The sequence below is a fragment of the Corvus kubaryi genome, unplaced genomic scaffold, assembly GCF_017639235.1.
Source record: "Corvus kubaryi isolate FWS band 111438036 unplaced genomic scaffold, C.kubaryi_AGA036_p1.0 134, whole genome shotgun sequence".
Taxonomy (NCBI): domain Eukaryota; kingdom Metazoa; phylum Chordata; class Aves; order Passeriformes; family Corvidae; genus Corvus; species Corvus kubaryi.
This window is the reverse complement of record NW_024580668.1, coordinates 3,026,674-3,052,164: the sequence shown is the minus strand read 5'-3', so window position 1 is coordinate 3,052,164 and position 25,491 is coordinate 3,026,674. Positions and strand designations below refer to the sequence as shown.

General features: G+C 49.9%; 1 long non-coding RNA gene across 5 annotated transcripts in view; it reads left to right on the top strand.

The window, feature by feature from the left end:
• Positions 1-25,491, top strand: part of LOC121672696 — a 27,991-nt gene continuing 2,500 nt past the window's right edge. For 2 of the 5 annotated variants that reach the window (XR_006018948.1, XR_006018946.1), the window contains exons 1-4: positions 1-224; positions 12,037-12,378; positions 12,871-20,469; positions 24,673-24,753. This is a non-coding gene — a long non-coding RNA (uncharacterized LOC121672696). The other 3 variants (XR_006018947.1, XR_006018949.1, XR_006018951.1) reach the window with 3 other exon arrangements.

The window sequence follows — 25,491 nt, the reverse complement described above, 5'->3', positions numbered from 1 at the left end:
TTGTGCAGGAGGCATTTTCAGGGATTTTGCATGGATTGCTTCAGGAATTCAGGAGGGGGTGGTGGAGAGGAGAGGAAGATCAAGATAAAACCTTTTTCTAGACTATTTAAAAGGTTTCTTTTTCTTTGCAGAGTGTGCAACCAGAAGTAACCACGAGGCAGGAGCTGGAAGCTGAAACTTGCAGCACAAGCCTGGCCCAGGCTGGTGTCAGGGGACAACTTCTGGTGAGCTTTGTTTCTTTCCCTGTCCTTGCAGCTGGGAATATGCCATGATTTAAAACCAGTGTAGCATTAACTGTCCCATTACACACAGCAGAAAGCTCAGGGACTGACCTCATCTGCCAGAACAAGTGTTTTAATGCTGCCCAAAGTTCAAGTCAATCAAAAGGTCAAACTTGTTTAAGGCAGGGAGTGATAAGAGGGGCGATGGAAGCTCGGAAGCTCATTCCCACTTGATGGAATTAAGCCAGACTGGCTTCAGGGAAATCTCCAGATAAGATGAACCCTGGAGAGCAGTGACAGATGAGAAACTCAGGGCTGAGCCTCCCCTTGCTGGAGTCAGAGAATTCCCATTAAATGTAACAGAAGAAAAATAGACCCTGGTGAATGGGACTTCAGGTCATTCTCCTGGCAAGGCCTGCTCAGGACACAAATCACAGTGCCTTGATGTTGGTGAAGTTTTTGGTCAGGTAATGGAATAGACTGTGAGAGGGAAAGGGGATTTTCAGCCTGAAAGGTTTGTCCCTGTGAAGGAGGAAAGACCAAGGTTACTTTTGCAGTCCAGAGTGCTCAGAGCAGCTCTCTGAAATGGCTGGGCCTGGTGGCATCTCTGCCAGCATGGGCACGGTGGGATGTGCAGAACTTCTGGTCAAGTTTCAGGGAAGTGGCATCTTCAGTTTATCCCCTTTGGGAGGGATGGGGAGGAAGGTGGAGCTCACACCTTGCTCAGCTGAGACTGGAACAGAACTTTTTCCCTTTTCAAAGGCAGAGTTTTTCCCTCTCAGAGTTTTCTTCTGTGCAGGGGAGAACATGGAAAACTTTTCTGTGGGAAGCCCTCCCTCTGGTTCTGTGGGGGGCTGCTCAGCACCCTCAGCAGCTGTTTGGAAAACTCTTTCTACAGTTCGTAATGGCTGCTTTTATCAAGGGGCTGATGGCCTTATTTAAAACAAACCAAAAGAAGAAAAAAAGACAAGAGGAGGGAGTGATGAACTTTGTAGAGTCTGCTCCTGCCATTTGAGTTATGATGGGGAACATTGCTGGGGACCCCATTAGCCTCTGTGGCACATGGCCATGCTTTTGTAAGCTTGCAAAAGATGGAGTTTTTCTATATAGTTGTTTTTGTCTTTTTTTTCCTTGGTCAAAGACAGCATTCTCCAAGGGCTGACTACAGAAAAAAACCCTGGTCTTTTTGGCAGAATTCCCTGGTTCTTACACAGCCAGGGTTTTCTGTGCTCCAGCTCTGGTGTGTGACCCACGCTCTGAACACATCCAGGGCCAAATGAGGATCTTTTGACTCAGGGCTGAATCTGATCATCTTTTGTCTGTGGGAAAGATGCAAATAATTCTATTTATGTGGGTGAAGAAAGGTGATATTCAGGATGAGGAAAGGTGGCCCAGGCTGCTGATCTGGCTCTAAGAGCAAGGATGGGTTGAGGACCAAGCCATAGACCTGCTCTATCAGAAGTCCAGCTCCAGACTGCTCAGCCCAGGAGGGCACCTGCCCATCCTGTCCCTCCAGCCCCCGGGGTCAGGTCTGTGCTGCTTTTCACTGCTGGCAAAACCAGCAACACTGCAACAGAGAATGGGGATTTTTCCGAGCTCATGTTCATGACACCAGATGTGCCTGTGCTTTTTTTCAAGCTCATTTGAATGTATGTAATGGACTTCTGGCTTTGTAAAAATCATCAGTTACCAGATGTCTTTTAAATTGTCTACCTTGCAAAATCGTCCGTTACCAGATGTCTTTTAAATTGGAAACCTCTGCAGTCAGAGGTTAAAGCCATGTCAAAACAGTCACTGATATGACTTCATATTACACTTCAAATGCACTGTGATTTCCTCCAACTCTTTCCCCTTAAAAGTCCTCTTGTGGAAATTTTATGGCTCACCCAAGATTTGCCACCCGCCCATTGCTAGAGATCCAGTAATAAATGCTTTTAATAATTAACAGTGGCAGGGGCTTTGTACCCCTGTCTTGTGGATATCTCACCTCTCAGACAGCAGAAATAAAAGCCTGTTGTACCAGGAAGAGTAATGATCTGGATACTGGTGGAAGGTTCCTGCAGCTGCACAATCAGTGCAGATCTTGTACAGCTGGAGCTGTTTGCAAGCAGGATTTTGTCCTGGGCCCAGTTGGGAGCTCAAGGCAGCTGGAGAAGCAGTGATGCTTGCAGAGTTCCTAAGGTAAAAGAGGTTTGGGGGCTGTGTGGGGCTGGGAAGAGGCTGTGCAAATCAAAAGGAAAAGTAGGTTGGGTGTGAGTTTCCTTCTTAATCTGACTCTCCGGGGTCCCATCCAGTCTCTGTGCTGGCTGCCAAAAGCTCAGACTGAGTGGCTATTTCGGGATACAGCAACACCAAGTGTTACTTCAGAGATGTTTGGAGAGAGATTTAATAAAATCAACTAATAAGGTTTGACGTGCTGAAGATTAAGAAAAGTCATTCCAAGCATCTGAGCTGACCTCAGGGGTGGGGGGCTCAGGGGAGTCGTGTGTGTCCTGGGGATGGATGCCCTCCTGGGATGGCTGATAGGACAACAGCAGCTCACCCACCTCTTTGTGAAACCATCTCTGAACTGTGAGGGCAAACCAGCAGGGCAGCCTGGCACTGGATATTGGCCTTAAAATTAAAAAAAAGATAAGGAAGGGAAAAGGCAGCTCAAAGCTGGTGCATGCTCTGGGGCTGGGAGCAGCCCCTCTCCCTGCAGCAGGCAGCTGGGGTGGCTGCAGCAGTTGTCCCCATGTAAATCACCCTGTCCCCAGCCCAGGGGCTGGCGCTGGACAGTGGGGTCCCCGCTCACAGCCGGGCACTGCCCTTGCGCTCGGTGCCAACTGCTCGGGGCTGTCGGCTTCTGGTTTTGTTTTGATAGTTTAGGGTTTTTTTTTTCCTTTTTTGTAATAGGACCAGCCCAGAATAGAATCACGAGATCGGTGTTTATTACTTTCCAAATAATCTATAGCCTGGTTTTAGTGCTGACACCGTTTGAAAGGCGGTGTCACCGCTGCGCTCATGTTTCCATGTGACACCGCTGCTCGCTGTTTTTTCCCATTTCATAACTAATAAGTGAAGTGAGTTTGACAGCCTTGGTTTCAGCTTCAGCCTGTTGGTTCCCATGTCACAGATAGGCTCTGTTAGCAGCAAATTCTTGTCAGGAGAAGAGAATTACAGCTCAGGCTTGAAATGTGCTGGTGTTCAGTGCAAAGCTTTAAATTCTTGACCAAAGTTAGATAAAACCAGCTGAAAGTGTGACGTTCGAAATACACTATCTATTTATCTTTTCCTCCTCACCAAAAATACCTAGAGTGGAAGTATGTGTCTTTGCATCCAAGCTGAGAACAGTTGAGCTCCTCTGAAAAAAAAAAAGATAAACACAGCGTTTTAAATATTCTGGATTTTAAAATATGTGCAACTGTCCATCTCGCTAGATGTGTGTGTATTATCTGTATTGAAAGAAAAAGGTATGTAGAGGCATCTCTTTAAAGAAAAAAGAATGATTCGTTTTCAAGGTGTGGGAAGCTTGTTTAACTGGTAATAAGAAAAAAATGTTATTTCTCCCCCAGTAGTCTTTAATAGCACCGAGCTCCTGCCTGAGTACAGATGGAGCTTTGATACGATCACACTTTTGCAGGGTATGTGCTGTATATCCTGCTGCTAATCCTGGGGTGGAAATCAGCTCCTCCTGACACCTGCTGCCAGGACCTGACACAACTGATTTCAGCTGCAGCAATTGCAGCCTCCTGGGCTGGATTTTGGACTTGGGCATGTCCCAGCTGGGCAAGTCAGTGCTGGGCACTTTCTTTGCCTGGTGCTGACATCCTCCCGTGAAACCTCCCTCTGGATCCACCACTCCGTGCTGCCCTCCTGGGTCCCCTTCAGCCCAACCATTCCTTGAAGCCCCATTTCTCTCTGCTGGATGGGGCTGCTCCTCCCCTCTGGGCACACCAGAGGTTTGTGTTCAGACAATGTTTTTAATTATGGTTTCCAGCAGGATGAGCTCTCCCACATCCCAGCTTGGAACAGCCTGTGAAATACAGCAGCTTCTGGGGTCAGATAAGGAGCAAGTGCCTGTGGAGCCAGGAGCCCCAGGCCCTTCGGCTACAGCTCTGGGCTTCTTTAGGGAATGCTGTTTCCAGAGCCTTCCTGGCTGTCTGGGGCCGCCATAAAAACTGGAGTCAAACATAGATCCTGATGGTTTTGGCCTCTTTGCTAACATTTGGCAATCAGATCTTGTTATTGAACAGTTTTCTAGAAGCTGAGTGGAAGACTGGAGGGGGTTTTGGAGGGGCTTTTTTGGTAATGGTTTGCTAAATAAATTTATGGTTTAGATTGGAAGGGACCCTTAGCCTGACCTCTGGTGTATAACAGAGGGTGTTGAATTTCCTGCACTCAACTCCCACAGTCTATCCAAGAACTGCCTAACCACAGTGCTTTCCTAGGGAAAAAAATGCTCTTAAATGCGCTCATTTTCAGCATGGTAGAAATGTTTCTTATCCCTGATAGGGAGGAATGGGATTTTCCAGAAAGTTCTGAGACAAAGAACTTCTGATCTAGGCTCTCCCTTGACCTCATCCCTCTCCCCAGACAGCACCCTGTGACCTGCTTGTCTCCTTTCCTGGTTGTGCTGGAGGTTAGAGAGACATTAAATGAGCTAAAGGGGCAGAGGGGGAAGAGGTATCCATTTGGGAATAAAGAAAGGGCAGGCATGTAACCCAACTCAGCAGTGACGGGGTTAGTCTGACCTTGCCCCACTTTTGGATGGGAAATTGTCATCTCAAACCAGGTATTTATTACTCAACACAGATGTTTGCAATGACTTATGAGCCACCACTGCTGCTCTTTTACACAAACCCTGTTGGGCCAGGCACTGCACTAGCGCAGAGCAACAAGCTGTTCCTGCCCTGAAGAGCTCTCAGACTCACAAGGTAATTACATCTCTTTGTCCATTAATTTCCTCTCCCAGATTTAAAGTGCAATGACAAATAAATGATTTTAAGTAACCTCTTGAGATAGATGTGCTGCCAGCAGGCCCTGACCTGCCTGGGTAATGGAGGGCTGGGAGATTCACAGATTTGGAAAGCTGCAGTGTGGCTTTGCTAAAATGACACAGATTAAGATATTGTAGAGATTATTTTCCAAAAACGTGGTGGTCAAGGGCTTAATGACTTAAATTGTGGTCAAATGTCTCCTTGTTATCAATCATCCATTGCCAGTTAAACTGCATTAATGAAAGTCTCTTGATAAAAGCTGCCTTATCACCCGGAACTGAGATACCCAGCCTAATGAGCTCCAGCAAGGCTGGAGGAAATGCTCCTTTCAGCAGCCGAGGAGATGAGGTGTCTCTTTCCTGAATTAGGCTGAGTCAAATTGATGGTCAGGCCCTCGAGAAAGAAGCAGTTTCTTTCACCTTTTGTGTTAAAGGACTGCTTTATCCAGGTGTCAGAAAGGATTCTGGCTGTCTTGCAGGAGTTTGGAGTCCAAGCAAACACACCTTGCTGGCCATTTGCAATGGCTGGGGCTGCAGGCAGTGTCACTGCACCCTGGGGGGACGGCACAGCACTTCCCTCTGCCATAACCACTTACTTCCTTGGAGAAAATGGGCTGAAAATAGTGTTTAACATCGGTGATGACAATTCTTCCAGATTTATTACCTGTTTTTTGTTCCCTGCTTGGCTGCCTGCTCCCCTTCCATCTGCCAGCCCTGTAATCCACCTCCTCTTATCTCAGCACAGTTCTCTCCACCTCTTGCTCATTTTCATTTTATTGCTTAGCTAATCTCATCCTCTTGCTTTTCCTGACACTGCTCCCTCCTCCCCATCTGTGGAGATTAAATCACTGCTCCTTTTGTCTGATGCCACTCAACATTCCCCCACTTCACTCAGGCTTTGGGAAGCTTCCAGGCACTTTTGCTGTTGTTGCACACATCCGTTTTCCTGGCACAAAAAGGCCCAGCAGCATCTGATGGGAGCGTTAGCGAGTCCTCGTTTCAACCAGTTCTCAGAGATGTCCTGAATCTGAAATGGAGCCGAGCTCAGCCTGCCCAGTGCAGCAGAGCCAGGTGTGTGTCTGGAGCACCAGGACCGTCAGCAGGATGCTCAGGGCAGCTCCTGCAGTGGTGACAGAGCCTGGCACCTGAACATTAGCCCAGAAAAATCTAGACCAAAGGCATGGGCTAGGAAATCTCCAAGCTCTCAAAATGTGAAGTTTTGGAAATGGTTTCTCATCTTGTTGGTGATGTATCAGTGTAGTCAACCATCTTCCCTATTTACAGTCTGTCAGTGTTCATGGCCTCAGCAGTTTTATTCTAAATACTGATGAGAGTTTCTGAGGGTTTTGGGTCAAGCTTGAAGCAGTCTCTCTGTTCCAGGGTGTTAAATGCACCCTGGTTTGGGGTCCCATGGGGGGACACTGGATATTCATGCCACGTGTTTCTGGCACCCTTCCACCTTCCCGCACTGCTGGAGACTTTTAGCAGTGCTTCCTCCACCTGAGTGACTGTGCAAGGCCACTGACTGCAGTGCTGCTCATGTGGGCTCAGAACTGGGACCAGCAGAGCCTTTAACTCCCTGGCAAGCCCCAGACTACTTCAAACGGTGTTTCAGGGACCACATTCCCTGACAGGACTCCTCACAGCTGCCACTTGCTGTTCCTCCCTGCTGTGAGCACCCCAGTCTGTCTGCTACCAGAACAAGTCCTAAAGTCTTGATTCAAGTAATCCCACTCCATATACATGGGAGATGGTCCCCTTAGCAAGGACTGCTGCTGTTTGGCCCTAATCATTGAGTTTAGATGTTCATTGTTATTCTGTTTGGGTTATATCCCTTGCCTTAATCTGAACTTGCAATACCAACCATGGTGCGTTTGCTGTATCTCCCCTCACTACCTTTATCTGCCAGCATGTTTTAAATTCGTTTAAAGAGTATGAGAGCTAAAAAGAAAAAAAACCAGGCAGCTTCAGATGAAAGCCAGTGGCATGCCTTTAAAAATAGAGCAGCAGCCCTGCGCGAGGTGCCGAGCAAGTGGGTGCACGGGCGGGGAGCTGCAGAGGTTCTGTTTAAACAGAAGGTAAATAAGTGGCTCAGGGAGCTGCAGTTCATCTTGTTCCCTTACGTGTTGCCCAGATAATGCAGCAGATCTTCAGGCAGGCTGGTTCTAAAAATGGACACAGCTCTTGGGTTTCACTGGGTGACGCTCAGGCTGTCCGGCCGTCTCGGGTGAAGCCTCCGTGGGAGCAGCGTGAGGGCACGCCAGGGAAATGGCATTTGGTGCCTCAAAACCAGCAGCAGTGCTCAGCTCTTGGCACTTTTTGCAGTGAAGATTGTGTGACTTTATACTGTGGTGCCTAATGCAAAAGTTGCTGCCTGTAAATCCCTGGGGTCAGGCAGTGTTTTGTTAGAATTCCCTTTCCTGCTGTGGTTGACCTGTGAAAACAGCAATCATCTGACAGTGACAGCAGCACTTAATTAGTAATGCAGGATTAAAAAGGGCTGTCCAGTGAGTAATTTCACAGGAGCAGAGTTTAGGATTGAAGCTACTTTAATATAACAATTATCTTGAAAGCCTCCTTGGCATTTTAATGGTGTTTTTCTTTGGTCTAAATATATATGAGAAGTTGAGAGGATGTTTAAATCTGAGCAGGGTATAAAAGGGACCAAGAGAAAGACTGAAAGGTCTTGTTCAAACTCCACGCAGCTGTGTGAGCCACTAGCTTCCCTAGGACAGGGCATCATCCCCAGGAGCTGCACCTTTCACCATTCCTCTCACTGCTCCAGGATGAGCATTAGTATCTTTACCTCCCTTTTCATACTCCTCTCTCCAGCATAGTTGAGCTCAGCTCAGCTGTGCAAAGCACAAGTATTTGTTACCATTCGGTGGCTGCAGCAGTGGCCAACCAGCCCTTCACTGCTCCCAAGGAAACTGTGTTTGGATTGAGCATATGTTGCTCACTGGAATGGAGAATTCTCCATTTTTTTTCTAAATGAGTTTTCTCAGGCTGTCCCTGTTCAGCAAATTCAGGAGAGAAAGGGCAGCAGTGCCCCTTGGCCAGACCATGGCAAGCACTTCTGTTCTCCTACAGGAGAAGGCAGAGTGCAGCCTTCCCCATGGCAATAGAGTGATCCTCTCTTGGGTGAATTGTTGCTTACAAGGTTAATTAGCTGTAGAAAATGAGCTAGAGTACTTGGGAGTAATGAATCATAATGAGTTGTTATATTTGAGGAGTGACGAATTAAATTCATGCATGTTTTGGACTACTTGTTTTAGTCAGAATGGAAAATAGTGCTATGCTTTCTTCTGCTGTTCTGCTTTTGTGTCGAGACGTCAGGAGATAAATCAATACGGCCAGACTTTGTAAAGTCTGGCAATGCTTGACTGCACAGTGTTTCATCTCTCTCCCGGGTCCTTGAGCTGGGCTAGGAGCAAGAGCTCCTCTGGAATCAATACTTTTGCCTCCACCTTCAACAAGAGGGATTTTGATCCATTACTGAGAAAACATGAAGCTTCTCCTAAGCTAAAAGAGAAAAAACCACCTGTTTTGTCCTAATACCATGAGTGGTAATGCCCTCCTGCAGCTCTGACTGAGGTGCAGCACCCTCATCTAGGGAAGTACATTAAATTATAGTTCCACTTCCCACACCAAGGTGAGTCGAGGAACCTGTTGGTAGCAAGATTCATGAGATCCTTCAGCTCCTGCTGTGCCCAGAAGAATCTCTGGAGTTTTTCTGTGGAATTAGACCCAGCAACATAGCAAGCTAAGGAGCAGACAGGCATTGTAACCCCTGAAATACCTGGAAAGTCAGGATAAGCAAGCTGCTCCTACCTGGAAGGTAGCTGCTGGAATCTCAATGTAAGATGAAGGACACTGTGAAAAAGAGGATTTTGATGAGAAGAATTTGCTCTTAGTCCCCTTCAAGAATCATAACATGTCCTTGGGTGAGCTGGAGCCTGGCACGAGCTGCTGTGCTTGATTTGGGTTTTTTGGTGTGGTACCAAGGTTCAGCTGGTTCAAGGCTGGGGGAGCTGTGAGCAGTGGGAAGATTTGAATTCACAACCTTCCTTTTAAATAGATCAGTGGCTCCAGGAGGGCAAGTGGGATTGCTGCAGTGATTAAGTTCTTTGCTGGATTGATGCCTCTGGAAGTGTTTGGAGAGATTTGACAAATCTTTCTGTCTGTGGAAGGTTCCCATGGCTTTAGCTGTTTGTCACCACTGGGAGATCTTTCTCCTTCACAGAACAAAGAGCACTTCAGGGTTCAAAGAGAGGAGGTACCAACTGGCATTTAGTATTGCTACTAATTATATGTCAAAACTTAATATAAGTTAGGACCAAATTAGTGCATTTCTCCAGATGTTTTCACAGTTGCCCTGTCTGCAGCCCCGTGGGTTATGTTCTGAGTTTTTAAGCACTCATTTTGGTCCTTCTCATCTCCACTGACGTGGTTGGTCCTGGCATGGTCAGGTGCAAACTCCCACTTACTCAATGCTGTGAAATCATCACTGACATGAAGTGGAAAATTCTCCTTGGGGTGCAGAGCTCTTTCAGGAGGCAGCCAGTGGGGTGATTGCTTATAGACCTGGCCCTGTGCTTGGAGATGTGGACTTATATGCAATATCTGTGAAAGCAGCTATTCTTGCTCTTGCCAAGCTGCTCTGAAGACCCATACAATGATGTGAATTGTAAGCCACAAGCTGGCTCTTATCTTCAAATTGTTTTTCTCTGACAGTTTTAAGAAGAGCTCAGCATGTTCTCAGTAGGAGCTGATAGATGCTGAGCACTTCTGAAATCCTGCCAACTTCATTTAGGTTCCTAAACGGGAACTGAGTGCTTTTGAACATATGATCCTAAGGGTGCATTTCATAGCTCTACAGCTCTGTCCATATCATTTTTTTCCTCTCTCCCCGTCCCCAGAATGCTCTGGGCAGCAGCAACACCACCAGGAGCACCAGGCTAGTCAGGGCTTGAGTGATGTCTCAGTTAAGGTGTCAGCTCAACCCACACTGAGCAGAATTAAGTGACAGCAGTTAAAAGGTGCCTGTCTGCATCCTGTCTGCAGTAAGGTCCCCATCATCCCTACCAGCAGTATGGATATATTTGAGATAGCTGTGGTGGATTTTATATATGTATATGAAATCAATAATCTAGTGCAAATTCTACCTTGTTTCTCAGAGTATTTCATTCCATGTTTCAGGGCATGTACACTGTGCTTGACAATGTTCTGACTCTCAATTTCAGGATTCACATTTTCTCCTAAGCAGGTTCTTGGGGCAGATATGATGAATATTTTGCAGTGCTCATGGGGCAGAGGAGGAGGGCAGACAGGCCTTTATCTGAAGCTTTTCCAGCAGAGTTAGTGCATGGACAGCATCTGTTTTGGTGCTGTGAGGCTGACATCCTCTCCCTGCAGACTTGGCAGCGAGCAGAAGGACCACATGTCAAAAAATCTGGGGGGCCCAAGCGCTGTGGACAAAAGTATGGCAAAGAATTTAAACATCAGTGAGTGGAGTGATGCTGGAGGGCTGGCGGGGAGCGATTAGCACAGTGCTCTGGAATGTGGCGTTTCAATAGCGCTCCAGAAGGCTCTGCAGCCCCATTGACTTCTGCAGCGTCAGGACAGAGCCCCAGAGCTCCGGCTTTTGCCGGGGAACGGGAACGTGCAGGGCCGGGTGTGCAGCAACCGCAGAGCTCCCCGCTCTGCTCACCCCCCTCGCCCTGCCATGGGGGGATTCCTTTTCTCCACAGGAATCAGGTGCACGCAAGGTGCGCTGCCAGAGCCCCCCGACAGTCTGCAGCAGTGTCAGCTCTTTGCTTGCCCTGGGCCAATGCACTAAAAGCCACCTACAGCCGTGATCCAGCTGCTGCCAGCTGTGCAGTGGGGTGGGGTTTGCGTGTTTTTCTCACGTGTGTTAGCGTGGGATTTGGGTGGGTTTTTTCCACTGGTTTTGGTCTCTTTGGGAATTCACCCAGCGGGACTAAGCATGTGTCTGTGGTCGCATTCAGTTGTTTCATTTTGGTTTTTTTATATTTTCTTTTCCCCCTGGTTCAGATTTCTAGGTATATAAATCAAATTGTGGAATGAATTAAAATAAAGCTGGGTGGAAGGCCTGGCTGATGTGAACACATACATTTTTAGTTGAGGTGGGAGAAGAACCCATTCATTCAAGCCCTCATCTAGGGCAGGGAATTCCCTGGCTTTTGTCTAAATATGGCATGCGAGAGCGCAGCACAGGCAATGCAATGCTTCACTGAGTATTGTTTAAAAGGGAGCTTGGCACTGGCCAGCAAGTAGGATTCTTGTGAAAACATGGCACAAGGAGTTGTTTGACAGATTCTGACATAGCAAAGTCTTTACAAGAGGCAAAAAAAAAAAAAAAAAAAAAAAAAAAAAAAAAAAGGAAAAGAGAGAAACTGCAGAGTGCACAAAGCCAAAAGCATTTTGTCTGCCTAGGAAGATGGCAGAATAGAAGGTGCTTTGCACTGAGTCATACCCTTCATGCTCTGTGGGTCTGATCCTATCAGTGATCCATGGCACTGAGTTAAAAATCCACTCCTAAATGATTGCCTCTCTCATCCAGGAGAGGCGATGAAGAAGAGTAAGAGCTGGGAAGAGACTGGCATGGCTTGAACCCACTGGCCAGAGTCTCTGTCCCAGATTTGCCGAGTTGGATGGACCTGTTCTTTGCCATCCCATGTTCCACCCTGAAGGCAGTGGCATTTCACCAGCAGATCTTTGGATGCAGCACTCAGTCCCAAGCAATCCTGTGGTCTGTGTAGGTGTCCCCTTTTTGCAAAACTTATGCTGAGTTGTGGCTTTGAACACCTATTGCAGCAGCAGTCCCTGCCTGGAAGGAAGCCCTCCTCCCGCTGCCCCTGCTGCATCTGGAGGCATTGTGAGAACCTTGGAGCACAAAGGCCTTTGGACATCTCAGCAATGGAGAATTTTGTCTCCAAAATTCCTGGTCTATTTTTGAAATGTGGCCATTATGTGAGAGAAAATTTATCTGGAACTCAGCACTTCTGGAGGTCGCAGATGAGGACACATCACTCAGTGATTCTACTACTGAACAGTGTGTGTAGCTCATACAGAGGAGGACTTGGCTCAGCCTACCCTAAATTTGCCTTCAGTGCAACATCCACGCTTGATCATAGCTGGAGCTTCCTCTCATCAAAGGTAAGTCACTCTTCCTCTGGTTGGTTGTCTGGATGGTGTCTTGCAAAGCAAACTGGAATGATAGGAGTAGTCTGTAATTAGCACATACCCTCAGGCAGTTTTGTTGTTCCTGAAATGCAGGGCCTGAATTGTTCTGCTGCAATGGGATTGGTTTGGTGAGTGCTTTAACTGCTCTGCATTTGTACTTGTGTTAGTGAAAGCTGTTCCCTAGGACTGGTCTGCTATGGGTCAGAAATCAGGAGTCCAGATCCACTCCTGTGGGCATCTTCCAGTGAAACCAAAGGTTAATCCATCACATGTGTTGCCCTTGAGATGCACTCCATGGCAAAGCAACAAAGCCCAGGAGTTTCTGTGTCATCTTAGCAAAGCTCGAGGGAGAGTGAAGGCACGGGATCACTCCCCACCCTTTTTGAGCATTTCAGTTGATGTTTTTAATTGTAGTGGAGCTGCTGCAAATATTTCAGAAAGCAAATATTTGGTGTCCCCATCCAGCAGAAAATAAGTAGAAGAACCAACCACCTGCCACTCACTTGGTCACCTCTACAAAACCAGGCTGGGGCTGAGGATCAATAGCAACGACACGGAACTTTTGTGGTGAGTTCTCTTTGAACAAGAGCTGTGCTGGGAGAGCAAACAACACCTGGAGGAGCTGGGCATGGGCTGAAAGGGAGCAGGGATGGTGGGCAGAGGCTGTTTGTGCTCCAGGGTGGGGCTCTGGCACAGGCAGGAGGAGGAGGAGGAGGAGAATGCCTCCATCAGCCCCTGGTAATGCGGGAGAAGAGCAGGCAAGCTCCCACCTTGCCCTGCCCTGGCTGGATGGGCAGCGGCTCCTCTGTGCCTGCCAGGATGAAAGCCCCGGAGTGGAACTGCCCCCAGCCCCTCCAGCTCTTGGCTGGGGTGGGGTCACACCGAGGACAAATCCCAGGGTTGTCACTGGGCACTGGGAAATCGCTGATCTGGCGAAGGCAGCAGATCCGTCACCACTCACACCTCTGCCCAAGCTGAATTCCCTGAGGAAACCAGTGTCCCTGTGCCCTAACTGGGAAGCAGGAGGATGGCATGTTACCCACTCTGGCTGGGCCCAAATACCCAATGTCCAAGTGATCTGCATTTGGGTGCTGGGGTTTTTTCTTAATCTCTTTTTTTTTTGTTGTTCTTAGCCTTCTAAAAACAAACTTCAGATTCGTCAGCTGGAAGTGATCTCATCGCGTTACAGATTTGCTTTCCTGGGAAACTAAACTCTTCTGGTGTAATGATGGGAAAGTCTCACCTTCCCTTTTTCTATATTCCTTTAACCAAGGTTCTGTTGAAATTAGCTTGGCAGGCCAACAGCTCAGAAGCAAAGACACAAAAGAAAAACCTTTGTTACTATTAGGTTTTTTATTCTATTTATTTTCTTACCCATCTCATGATTTTGGGGAGATGGCAAGTGATTTTTGAATATTTATTGACACATATCCAAATCTGTAGAGAAGGATACATTTTACTAATACAGTAGTCTGTTTGTCTCACTGCCAGCAAAAAAAATAGAGGCAAACCCCAACAATTAATTATTGCACTGTGTTTTGTAGTTTTCTTTGAGTTGCAACACTGTCTGCTCACTCCTACTGTTTTTTCTGCCTCTTACAAATTCTTTGCACAAGTGGAAGCCCAACTCAGCTAACCCAGTGCAGTATCACTGTACTCAAGTGAGGATGGGCTTGGCTCCTCTTCAAAGGGAGCTTTTATCGAGTGTTTAGTGTGATGTGACAAAGCAGGGAAGTGTGCCACGGGATGTGGTGCTTCCAAATCCCCTCCTTCTACCTTGATTAAACTTGAGGGCAATTACCCTTGCCAGGGTGATGAGCACTGCCAATGTGCATCTTGTTTACTGCTGTGCTCAGTTTTTTACATTGTTTTCCCATTTTGCACTGGGACAAAACTCTTCTGCTTTATGCCCTGGATAAAATCCATTTAAAATACCAAGTTTCTCATATTTTGCCACAGGAACCATGGGATTCAGAACACTGTGTTTCAGGCTGGCACACTTTCTCACAAGTGCAAAGTGATGCCTGGGCCCCAGGAGATCTTCAAGGTCTCACTGTCAGTGCAGGGAAGCTTTGGATGGGGCCAGTAGAAACTAAAAAGATTTATTCTGGGACTATTTTATTGTGCTTGGAACAAGCATTTACTGTCTGGTGTGAGTGGGCTTTAGATGCTGCTGTAAATTCCAGCTGAAAATTTCACAGCATTTGCCATTCTGTTTTGCCCTATTTTATTTTCCATGTTTCATTTGCATTTCTAGATTCTGCTTTATTCTGATTTCTGATAAATTTAGGTCATTGAATCAAAGTCTTATTTAAAAAAAAAAAAGAACAAAACAACCACATCATATTTGGGCAAAAAATATTTGGGAAAACATTTTTATTTTACCAATTTCCCAGTTGCCTATAGCAGTCACTCTAAAAACGGATGCATCTAACTAGTGTTACTTGAAAAGATCCTATTTCTTTTTTCTCTCTGCTTTTTTTTTTTTTTCTTTCTTCACAAGAACCAGGCCAGATTTCAGAGAAACTTTAACAAGAAAAACGCACATCAGCACCCTGAGATATTTCCATGTTTGGCTTTGAATCTGTCAGTTTTATGTGGAGAAAAAAAAATAGGTTGTGAATTTACTAGTTCAGAGATTTTGTAGTTTGCTGGTTTTGCCTCGCAGGCTGGGCAGAATGTAGTGAGGACAGGAGCTGGTCATTCCTGCCTCTGCCCTGTGTTTCACCCATCACTTTGTGCCCTGGCAGCCTGCTGGCTTCCTCCTCTTTTCTCTGGATAATCTTCTTCCCTCTTTTTTTTTTGACTAAAATGACATGAAAGCCCGTTTCAGTTGGTTATGGTACAGTGCTGAACTCTTCTTTGCCGAGGACGCGCTGGTTGCCTCTGAAGCCATCACTGGACAATGGTGGGACAGCAGACTCAGCTCCTTGTTGCACTTGGCTCTGTGCTGTGATTCCAGGACCAGCATGGGATTCTACTTGGCACGTTCCTGGGAGGGGTGGCCCCGCAGGCAGAGCCAGGGCAAGGCTCCCACAAGCTGTTCCCATTCCTGCTCAGCACGGATGCAGCAGCCCACCTGTTCTCCGCTGTGCTGGAATATCAGCCGGAGCCTTGGCTCTCTTGTTTCAGGCTGCAAGGGGTGATTTTTAATCCCTCTATTCAGAGAGTTTCGAGGAACAGGAGGAGAAGCATACGGCATATGCTCACCTCGGCTCCCAGGAGGTGTGGGGGAGTGCTCCAGCAGCTGCTGAGGTGATCCTTGTCCTTCTGGCCACAGCCACGTCCGAGAGGGGGGCTCAAGGTGCCTGGGCATCACCCCATGAGCAGGTGAGCTCCACAAGCAGGTGGTGTCCCTTCCTCCCCTCTGCAGCCAACAGGGGCATGGACAAGGGCATGGCAGGGCAGAGTGGCTGGAGGAGGGACTCCATCCTCTCCTGGTTTTCCTTCAGTTGGATCAGCTCCGCAGCAGGGCTGGGAGCACTTCAAAGGCACAGGCTCTCCCTCCACAGTCACAGTATAATTTTGGGGTATGGTGTCTTGGGTGTTTGGAAGTTTGTTGGATTAAGGACTCACGTTTGACCAAAGCATGTCTCTTGTGAGATCTGGATGCAGCTCTGGCCTCAAAGCACACGAGATATCTACAGCACTAGAGCGGTGGGAGCAGGCTGAGTGCTGAGCCACTGGGACCTGCCTCCTGGATCCTGCACCTCCCCCTGTCTGCCCGTGTCACCAAACCCCGAGCACATCCATCCTTGATGTCCTGTCACTGCTCATTGCCTGACCCTCATGCTGACCCAGCTGCAGCCAACAGGAGCAGTGTCGATGGCGTTACTGGCACCTCCTCTTCTCCCTTCCCTTGTTCCCTCCTGTGTCCCTCCTGCCCACCCTGCTCTCGCTGCTTTGCCTGCTCTGGGCACCATCTGCTGGGTTTGGGGCTGTCTCATCTCACCAACTGTCGTTTGTCCTGGCTGTGGGGGAAACGTGCTCACGTTTTGCATCAAAGGACCCCTCAACCCCTCTCTTTGTGGACCAGCCGGGCTGTCGGAGAGGAGCCAAGCAGTTGGCACTCAGTAAGCAACGAGCATTAATAAAAGCATTACAGTGAGGTTAGAGCCTCATTAAAGTACTGCTAACGAACCGTCTGCCTTCCAGAAGTACGAAATTTTAGCTAACACTTCCTCCTTCTAATTTTATGTATATTTAAATCTTTCTGGGCAGGCAATATTCATTTCTCCAGGCTGCTACAGCATAAACAAAGCCCATTTCAGAGGAGCTGCTCTGGAAGTGCCTTTGGGTGCTGTCTCCAATGCTGCAGCCTCATTAGACACAGGGCAGAACCTCTGGGCAGACCCTCTGTGTGGCCATGGCAGTGTCCTGGAGCTCACTGGACACAAAGCCCAGCGTTCCGGGGTGCACAGCAGCACTGGGGGCTGTGGGATGAAGGCAGGCTCTGGACACACCACCGCCCCTGGTCCCAGCCCTGCCACTGCTGCTGGCACCCTTTGCCAGGTGTGTTTTGCGGGGATAGAGATCCCACAGCTCATCTGCGGGAGCTGCAGTGCCCCGAGGTCCGCAAGCAGCACCTGAGCTTTGCTGGTGGACATCGCTGGGCTGGGGGCTGGCACTGATGCGTCTTGGCCAAGTGTCCCCCGGGAGGCAGCAGGGATTGGTACAGGAGGGGGTTTGCTCTGGGTGCCCCTCCAGCCTCCTCAGCACCCTCAGGGCTGGCTGCAGGTGCTGCTCCTGGCTCCCCACGCTCCCCCCGGGCTGCGGCAGACACCCGACTGCCCGCGGAGCCCATTGTAAAGCAAATTAATTCTCCCGTGCGCCGGGGAATAGCTGTGCTTTCGGAAAGGCTTGGCAGCGGCAGTGGGGAAAGCAGCTGCTCCGAGGCTCGCAGCCCCTTTTTATTTCATTTGCCTGGTTTTAGCAGCATGCGAGGGGCACGGGAGCAGCAGCGCAGCCGGACACGCGGCCACGGGGGCATCTCGCTGGCCGGAATGCTGAGGTGGGAGAGCTCAGAGCTTCTCCTCCTGGGCCTCCTCCTGTCACCTCGGACAGCTTGCTATTCTCCTGCTCGCTTTGGAGCAAACCCAGTGGTTTCCCTGTCAAAGGAGAGCGTTTGATGGATTAATCTATTTATTTTGCCTTACAGGGTAAATTGGTGTTTTTGACAGTAAATGCCATTTTCTTGAATGGAAATGGACAGTCCAAATGGCTTCTGCTAGGTTTAGCAGCCTGTTTGGAGGGTCTGCCCTGGGGAGAGGGGTGTCATGAGAGTAAACTCGGGGTTACACTGCTGCTTTATGTGTTGCAGAGACTCAGAGCTCGATGCAGCTGCAGGTTCGTGCTAGGGATGTTCCCCCACTGCTTCCCGAATCTTGTGGGTTAGAGGGGCTGCACGGGCAATCTTGGGAGTCCTGCTTGGGGCTGGCAGTGTCTCAGGCTGGGGAATGACCACAGCCTGGGGGAGTTCTTGTCTCACTGCAAAATTTCCTCTTCATTTCAGGCATTACGACACAGATTTTCCTCTTGCGAAGGCCCCGGCTCTGCAGACAGGCACTACCCTCACTGCAGGAAAATTAGTAGGATGGCTTGGGGCAAAGGTAAAACTAAAGTACATCAGTAAATGTTTGCAGGATCAGGACCTTATTCAGGCATAAATCAGGTAGCTCCAGCCAACAATAGAATTACCTAAGTATAAAATCCCATGTAAGCTAGTAAGATCAGCTCCAAACCTGCTATGAATTTGCTTTTTGTTTCCATGCCAAGAATATATCACTTCTAACTGCTGCAATCAGGGCTGGTCCTTTCAGGTTTTTTAAGTGCTTTTGGGCACGTTTATTTCCCGTCCCCAGAGCCTGACCCTCCTTCCCTGGGGCATGTCCCAGCCTGCTTTGCCCACAATAAATTGGCGCTATCAGAGAATATATTTTTTTTGTTTCCTGGCCGTTTTTGTTACTGCATTCGGTAAACAAAGGGACAGCAGTGACGATCCAAACCCACTCTTTTTTATTTGCCTGGGAACAGAGTCAACTATTTGTTGGTCTTTTGTTGCTGTTTTTGTTCTCTTTTCAGCCAGTGACTGTTGAAACGGCCACTGGTACCTGCGGGGAGCATGTCCTGGTGCTGCAGGATTTGTCACCTGGTGGCACTGGGTCAGCGAGGGGACAGTGAGGAGGACAAGGAGCTGCTGGTGGAAGGTGCCAGGTCAAACCAAGGGTTCAGGGCACAGTGGTCCCTTCTGTCCCTCCCAAACAATATGAGAACAGCCTGCAGCGTTTTCCTGGGGGTTGTAGGTGCCTCAGTTTCCCCAGCTCTCAGTGCACTGTTTGGAGATGGTGCCCCACGACGAGACGTCTGGTGGTGCTTGTGCCTGGTTGACCTGGGATGAGACTGGTTCTTGGGAATGAGCTTCTCAAAACACCTGGGAGAAGGAAGCTGGAGGCTCTTTCAGCCTGAGGGAAAACTTCTCCTGGCCTCTGCAGCCCTGGGGCCTGTGCAGCAGTGAAGGCAGCTCAGGCAGCTCCCAGGCTGGTCTTTTCCTAGCAGTCACCAGGAGAAACATCCTGGCTCCCACTGCCATCCCCGCCTGTCCCTCCAACCCACAACAGGGCTCTCCAAAAATCCAGGGAGAGCTTCCCCTTCCCTGTTCCACTGGGACAGACACAGCAGTCCCTGGGACAGCACCGTGAGAAACAGCAATGCATTTTCCATGCTTTGGGCACTGGCGTGGGCTGGGGACACCCTGGTGCCATCAGAGCCATTTGTCACCCCTGGACACTCTGGAACAGGGTGGGGGGAGCTGCTCTGCTGCCTCTGCCAGGCACAACTCTTGTGCTGCAAACCAAATCCTGCAGAGGAACATCCCCGGGAGCCATATGGTGTCTCTGAGGCTTTGATGGAGTCGAGCAGAACTCAAAGCAGCCAAGCAGGTTGGACTGTGACCCGTGGTGAGCCCAGGGGACCTGTCCTGCCCTGCTCAGGGCTGCCAGCCTGGGCATTAAGAACTGTGTTGGTGTCTCCTGCCAGTGCCCAGTGGAGCTGCTGAGATTGGGGGTTTGCATGTAAAGGAGGATGGTTTTGTGGGGAAGTGATGCAAGTGGAGAGAGCAGCATCTCAGGCTGATGTTTGAAACATCCCTCAGACAGCAGGTGGGTCAGGGGAGCCTGGGGACACACAGGGTTTGCTCAGCCTGTGCCAGGAAAGCCGTGATTCCAACCCCTTCTCAGGGCTGAGAGCAGCACCATAAACCACCATGGATTGCTGGAGAGGCCTGCCCTGAGCTCTGCTCCTTCAGCAGGGATAACAGTCCTGCAGCACACAGAAGGAGGGATACACATGGCTGTAGCCTGCTAGGGTCCACTAAAACAAGTCCCAAACCCACGGAGGCAAGAAAAATTACTCAGGAGAATTTCTCTGGGATTTTGCCTCGTACCTCACTTTGTACTGCTCTGAGTTTGCTGTGGAAAGACACAGCCCAGGCTGGTTGAACCTCAAACCTTATATTAAGCATTTGCTGCCTGGTCTCCAGGAGCTGTGAGCAGCATCTCCCCCACTGGGAAGCACAGGCTGGAGGAGGGATGTGTGCCCTCCACTTGGAGCTGTGGGGGCTGCAGTGACTCACTGATATCAGGGGGCTGCCCAGAAAGAACCTGTGGATGTTTAATGTTGCAAAGGCTTCTGGAGGTTTGCTCTATAAATGCAATTACGTTAAAAAAAGCCAGATTTCAGAGTTTACTCTAGAAGAAAAAGGGAGGGATGATTGTTTCTGACTGGTCATGGATTAATTTTTAAATTGTGTACCCACAATGTGTTGTCATGCCAAAAAAAATCTAACCCTTACAAAAAACTCATTTCAAAATGAGTAACTGCAACATTTTTTCATTGTGTAAGAAGGCTGTAGCAGGACTGCTGGGACTTCCCTTCTCCCCAGAATGACATTCTTATATCATTATTCTTATTCTGATATAATTAATGGGGCATTTGGACTCTGATAGCATTTGCTTCCATCCAGTTTCTCATGAAAACCCTCCTGATGCCTCTCAGAGCTTCACAAAGGTATGTAAGCTTTACTCCCCCTCTTTCTCCCTCCCAGAAGGAGAATGGGAACTGGAAAATTCCTCCAGTTTCTTGGCAGGGAGGCTGAGGTGATGTGGTTCTGCACAAAGCAGGTCTGGCCATGGACTCTGGCAGCAGTTTTATCTTCTTGCTGGGCTGGAAATCATGACTTCAGCCATTGCAGCAGGTGTTCTCTGGAACACTCGGCGAGGAAATTGGTTTAAAGAGCAATAGCATAATTTATCCATCTGAACTAGCAAAGTGTTAATCTGTCTCAGGGGTGAAACAAAAATCCTGTGAAACTTGCAGGGCTTTGCTTGGTTTTTCTGCACCCAAGCAGGCTCTCAGAGCTGAGTCTTGTGCTTGTCCATCACTGCCTGGAGAATGCCCAGCACAGAGAGGCCATTTCTGCTGATAATGGGAAAGTCAGTGTTTGGTCCTGCTGTCAACAGGTTTTAGCTTGGAGAGAAACCTCCACTAATCAGCTGCTTTGTGGCATTTTTACAGCAAGATAAAACATGCCTGGAATTATTTGTTGGTCACCAAGCAAATGTTTTACTGGTGAAATGTTCCAGAAGCTGTTTAGAGTCTTGACTGACAAAAGTGCCAAAAACTTACAACCCTCTCCATGCCCTCCCCTCCCCAGATTCAGGGCTGAGATGGGAGATGGAGATGATGGAGGTGATGGAGGGAATGGAGATGTAGATAAAGAAGGAAATGGAGCCACCTCGTGCAAGAGTTGCAGGGGTCACCAGGGGCTGAAGTGTGGGGAGAAGCTCATTTGTTATGCAAATGTCAGCTTGAGCCTGGCGTAGACAGTGGAAAGCTCGAATTATTTTAAGCAGAGGACAAAAGTTGTCTCCATCCCCCTATCATCTTGGATCCTTGAAAAAACAAAACAAAACAGAAACCTCTCTGTGAACCATCTGACAATGATCAGCACTTGGCTTTTCTGGCAAGAGCAGGGTGTGCACAGGCGCATGGAAATAGAACAATTAAGGGAAAAAAACGGTATTGGAAGCAGTCGGGCTTCAAGTCATGTTGTCTTGATGGCAGCACGAAGTGATCATCCTCCAGCCTTATCTCCATGAGCCTGCCGGGGACAGCAGAGCTGCAGGGCTGGGGGCTCTCCCTGGCTGACACACTGAGGTGCTTCTTTGCTGCCTACCCTGTTGAGGGCTGCAGATCAGCCCGGGCTCTCTGGGCAAGGAGAGGAGCAGGGATGGCTGTTTTGGATGCAGGAAGCCCTTTCAGGCCAACAGTTCGAGCTGGGAGGCTGGCCCATGCTGGGGAGGCACCCGTGCATGGCAGCGACCTTCCTGCGCTGGCCAGCGGCTGCAGCTCCCCGGCCACCGCCCGCAGCTTTGCATGAGCAGATGTGCATTTCGTGCTGCTAAGAAAATCCTGCCAGTATTTACATAGCGTCCAGGGGCACCAAGGGCACAAAGCTGAGCCTTTCCCACGTGGGCAATGATGCCACGCTGCCCTTTCCATGGGGAAAGCCAAACCTGTGCCATGTGTTCTGGCAGCGCAGGCTGGGTAAGGCAGTGGTGCTGCCTGTACTCTGCCCACAGTGGCAAAAAGCTGTTTTCCAGACAGGTTAGATCCCTCCAGAGTGGTTTTCCCCTGAGCTGACCTCTCCCTAGGCCTCAGCATCCTTGAGCTCCCTGAGAAGGCCCAGTGAGCCACTGCACTCTGGTGTGCAGAGGGCTGGTTGAAGCTGGGAATGAATCTGTTTTTTAAAAGGGGCTTCAGACAAGCCCTTGATCTGCACTGGAAAGATCCCCACTGGTTCTGCAGCCCTGTGGTCAAATGGGGGTGCAGCTTCTCTGCCTCACTGGGTGGCTGCTGGGCGCTGGCACAATCAGCCCCTGCTGAGGGAACCTCCCTTTCTCCATGCAGCACATGTCACACAGGGTCACTTCCAATGCTTCCTGCATGGGGTTTCCTCACAGCTCTGTCCCAAACACACCAGGGCTATGAGCTGTGCTGCATTGCTGCTCCCCAAGGCACGTGGGTCCCTAGGGCTTTGCTGGTGTCTCTGAGGGAGGGCAGTGAGGCCATGGAGGCTGGGGAAATCCCTTAACAAGTCTAAACAACCCCCCAAAAGTCCTGTCCAGCCTGCAGAGTTGAGTTCGAGTCGATGTGGGCTCTGCTGGCTCCAAAGCTAAGGGTCTCTGGCACCCCAGGATCCCTTTGGCACAGGTGACATCCCTGTGAGCTTGGGACTCGCTCATCCCCAGCCTGGCTCTGTTCTGTGGCACACAGGGGAACCAGAGGCACTTGGCCATTCTGTGAGGCACTGGCCTCACACGTGTACCATGTGTGGTAAGGAGGGGAAGAGCCACTGGGCTGGTGGGTTCTTGGTGGCATGCCACTGTCCCCCACCATGTCTGCACCAGGAGGTGGGAGAAAAATGCTTGTTCTAGGGCCATGACCTAATTGGAGTGAGCTCATCTGCTTTTACTACTCCTATCATGAATAAAAGAGTTAGTATCGTGAATAAAGGAAGGAGCCTGGTGTGCCATAACAGCCTGTGCCGTGACTGGCTGGGACTGGAGGTGACATTGAGCCGGGGAGGTTTGTGAGCCCCTCCCAGGCACAGGGCAGAGAAAATGGAATGATTTTCCTTGGCATGGCCAGGAGATGCTGGCAGGACTTCCCTAGTATCCCCAACGTGTCTCTGCAGAGCCACCTGCCCCCAGCCAGGTGTGAGCCAGGTGCAGAGGAAGGAGCTGGGGCTTGTGGTACAGTAACACCTGGACCATGTTTTCCCCTCTGTACAAAATGCTTCATTTCCTTAGAGCCATGTCAGCACTGCAAAGGCTCCACTGTGATTTTCCAACACTTAAAAGCAGTGGCTCTCATGGGCATTTTTGAAGTTGTTTGAAAAAAAATCTGTGTGGGCATTACAGTGTTTGTTTTCTCTGATGACTATTTTTAATCTTGTTTTTCATTAAAAAAAATCAAGATAGATATGAATTGAAGCTGCGCCTTTAACCATGACGTGATATTTGCTGCCCAAAGCTAAACACAAAATAAGGGAGAGTTGGAGCATGTGCCTAAAAGCTGGGAAAGGCTAAAGCTTTGAATGCCACTCGCTTGGCAGCACTGTGAGAGCCCAGGGACCACAGCCAGGACACCGTGCTGGCCAGCTGGCACCAGAGGGGTTAAAGAAGTGGGTTCCTGCAAGGAAAGAGCTGGAAGTGGGCTTTCCAGGAGGAGATGCTGGCACCCCGGTCTTCCCCTTGGCACCCAGCCTGAGAGAGCCACCAGAGCACCCCTGAAAGGCACAGGGCAGCCCTGGGCAGCACCAGGAGTGACAAAGGCAGCAAGGGGATGGTTCCCTTCTATGCCCCGCTGGTTTCCAGCGCTGGAGAGGAGCTGAGCAGGGAGCTGCACCCTCCCCCAGCTCTCTGGCCCGTCGCTGGGGCTCTCTGCTTTTGTTCCCGTGCTGGGGGCTTGGCCAAGTGGTGTTTGGCTGGAGCCAAAGGCTCCAAGAGGCCAAGGGCACGGTGCTCCCTGGAGCAAGCCAAGGATGGGATGGGGGCCCTGCAGCGGGGCCTGTGGGAGTGGGGGCACCCTGAAAGCAGAGGCAGAGCCTGCCCCACAGTGCTGGCAGTGCCATGTCACACTCAGTGCGGTGTCACACTCAGTCCCATGCTGCCTGGAGACCACGATGCTCCAGGACAGGAGCAGCTCTGCACATCCTGCTTTGCATTTCAGGAGCCCAGCCTTCCTGCAGGGATGTTCCTGGCTGAAGCCAGGGACAGAGGACAGCAACATGTGGGAAATGTGGTGGCACAGACCCTGACGAATGTCATGGTGAGCTATTTTAAGATTTTATCTCTCTAGCCTCTGACAAAAATGTGCTGTGGAGCAGAGCTTATCATGTGCAATTTGGCACACGGGGCCAGTGAGGGGGCAGTGGAGCTGATCCCTGGAGCTGGGGGCAGGTGACACGGAGCCAGTGCAGCAGCAGCAGTGGGTGTGTGCCACAGGAGATGGGCATGCACAGGGTCTGACCCAGCCAGCAAAACCCAGGTATCTGAGCCAAAGTCCCAGCCTCCCAGCCCAGGTCTGAATCAGGGGACTGCCAGCTTTGCTGTGCTCCTGGCTTCCTGGTGTGACCCAGAGCATGAGGATGGACCTCAGCTGGGACCTTCCCTACCTCCAGTTTCTAAACTTTGGTTCTTCCTACAGGGTTGATTGATCAGATGAATGATGTAGTCCCCTTTCCCCATGGCTGTGCCCCAGGAGCTCAAGGCATCAAGAGCAGAGGAGGTGAGTGGGCCAGGCTGTGAGCCCTGGGGTTGCCACCACCACCAGGTCCTTCTGGCTCCCCTGGGGAGGCCGAGGGGTGCTGGGCTGGGCTGGGCCACTGCAGACAAACCCTGCGAGGTGAGGAGGTGCAGCTCTGCAAACGCTCAAACCGACAGCAGCACCCTGCACTGCTGGGAGCTGGGGGCTCTGCGAGTTATCACCCTGGCCCTTTTGGCTGCTGGGGCTGGAGATTAGGGAGCTGCTCCTTATCAGCCCCCGGTCCTGCCCTTGTGGGGCTCCGCTTTCAGTCTTACTCACTGGAGAAATGAGTAAGCCTGTTGTAAGCACTGTGCTGGGACCTGTGGGGCAGCGGGCTCGGGCTGTGCTCGGTGGGTTGGGGTGGGGGTTTTTAAAGCATCTCTGCACAGTGACCTGCAGCAGCCAGGACACGCTGCAGACACCCACCAGAGCTGGGGCTGTGCTGCAGCTCAGGGCCCTGCACATCCAGAGCTCACCGTGTCTGATGAGGATGGGAAGAGTTAATTCTGTGTGTGTGCCAAGGATGAGAGGGGAAATCCAAGGTCCTCACATGCCCACAATCTCCAGTGCCTCACTTGCACAGACACCCCCACGCCTGCCCCCAAACCCATTGCCTGTGCACAAAGCTCTCGGCCTGGCCTCTGAGCTTGGGGCCAGCTCCTGTGGGTGTGTATCCATCCATCCATCCATCCATCCATCCATCCATCCATCCATCCATCC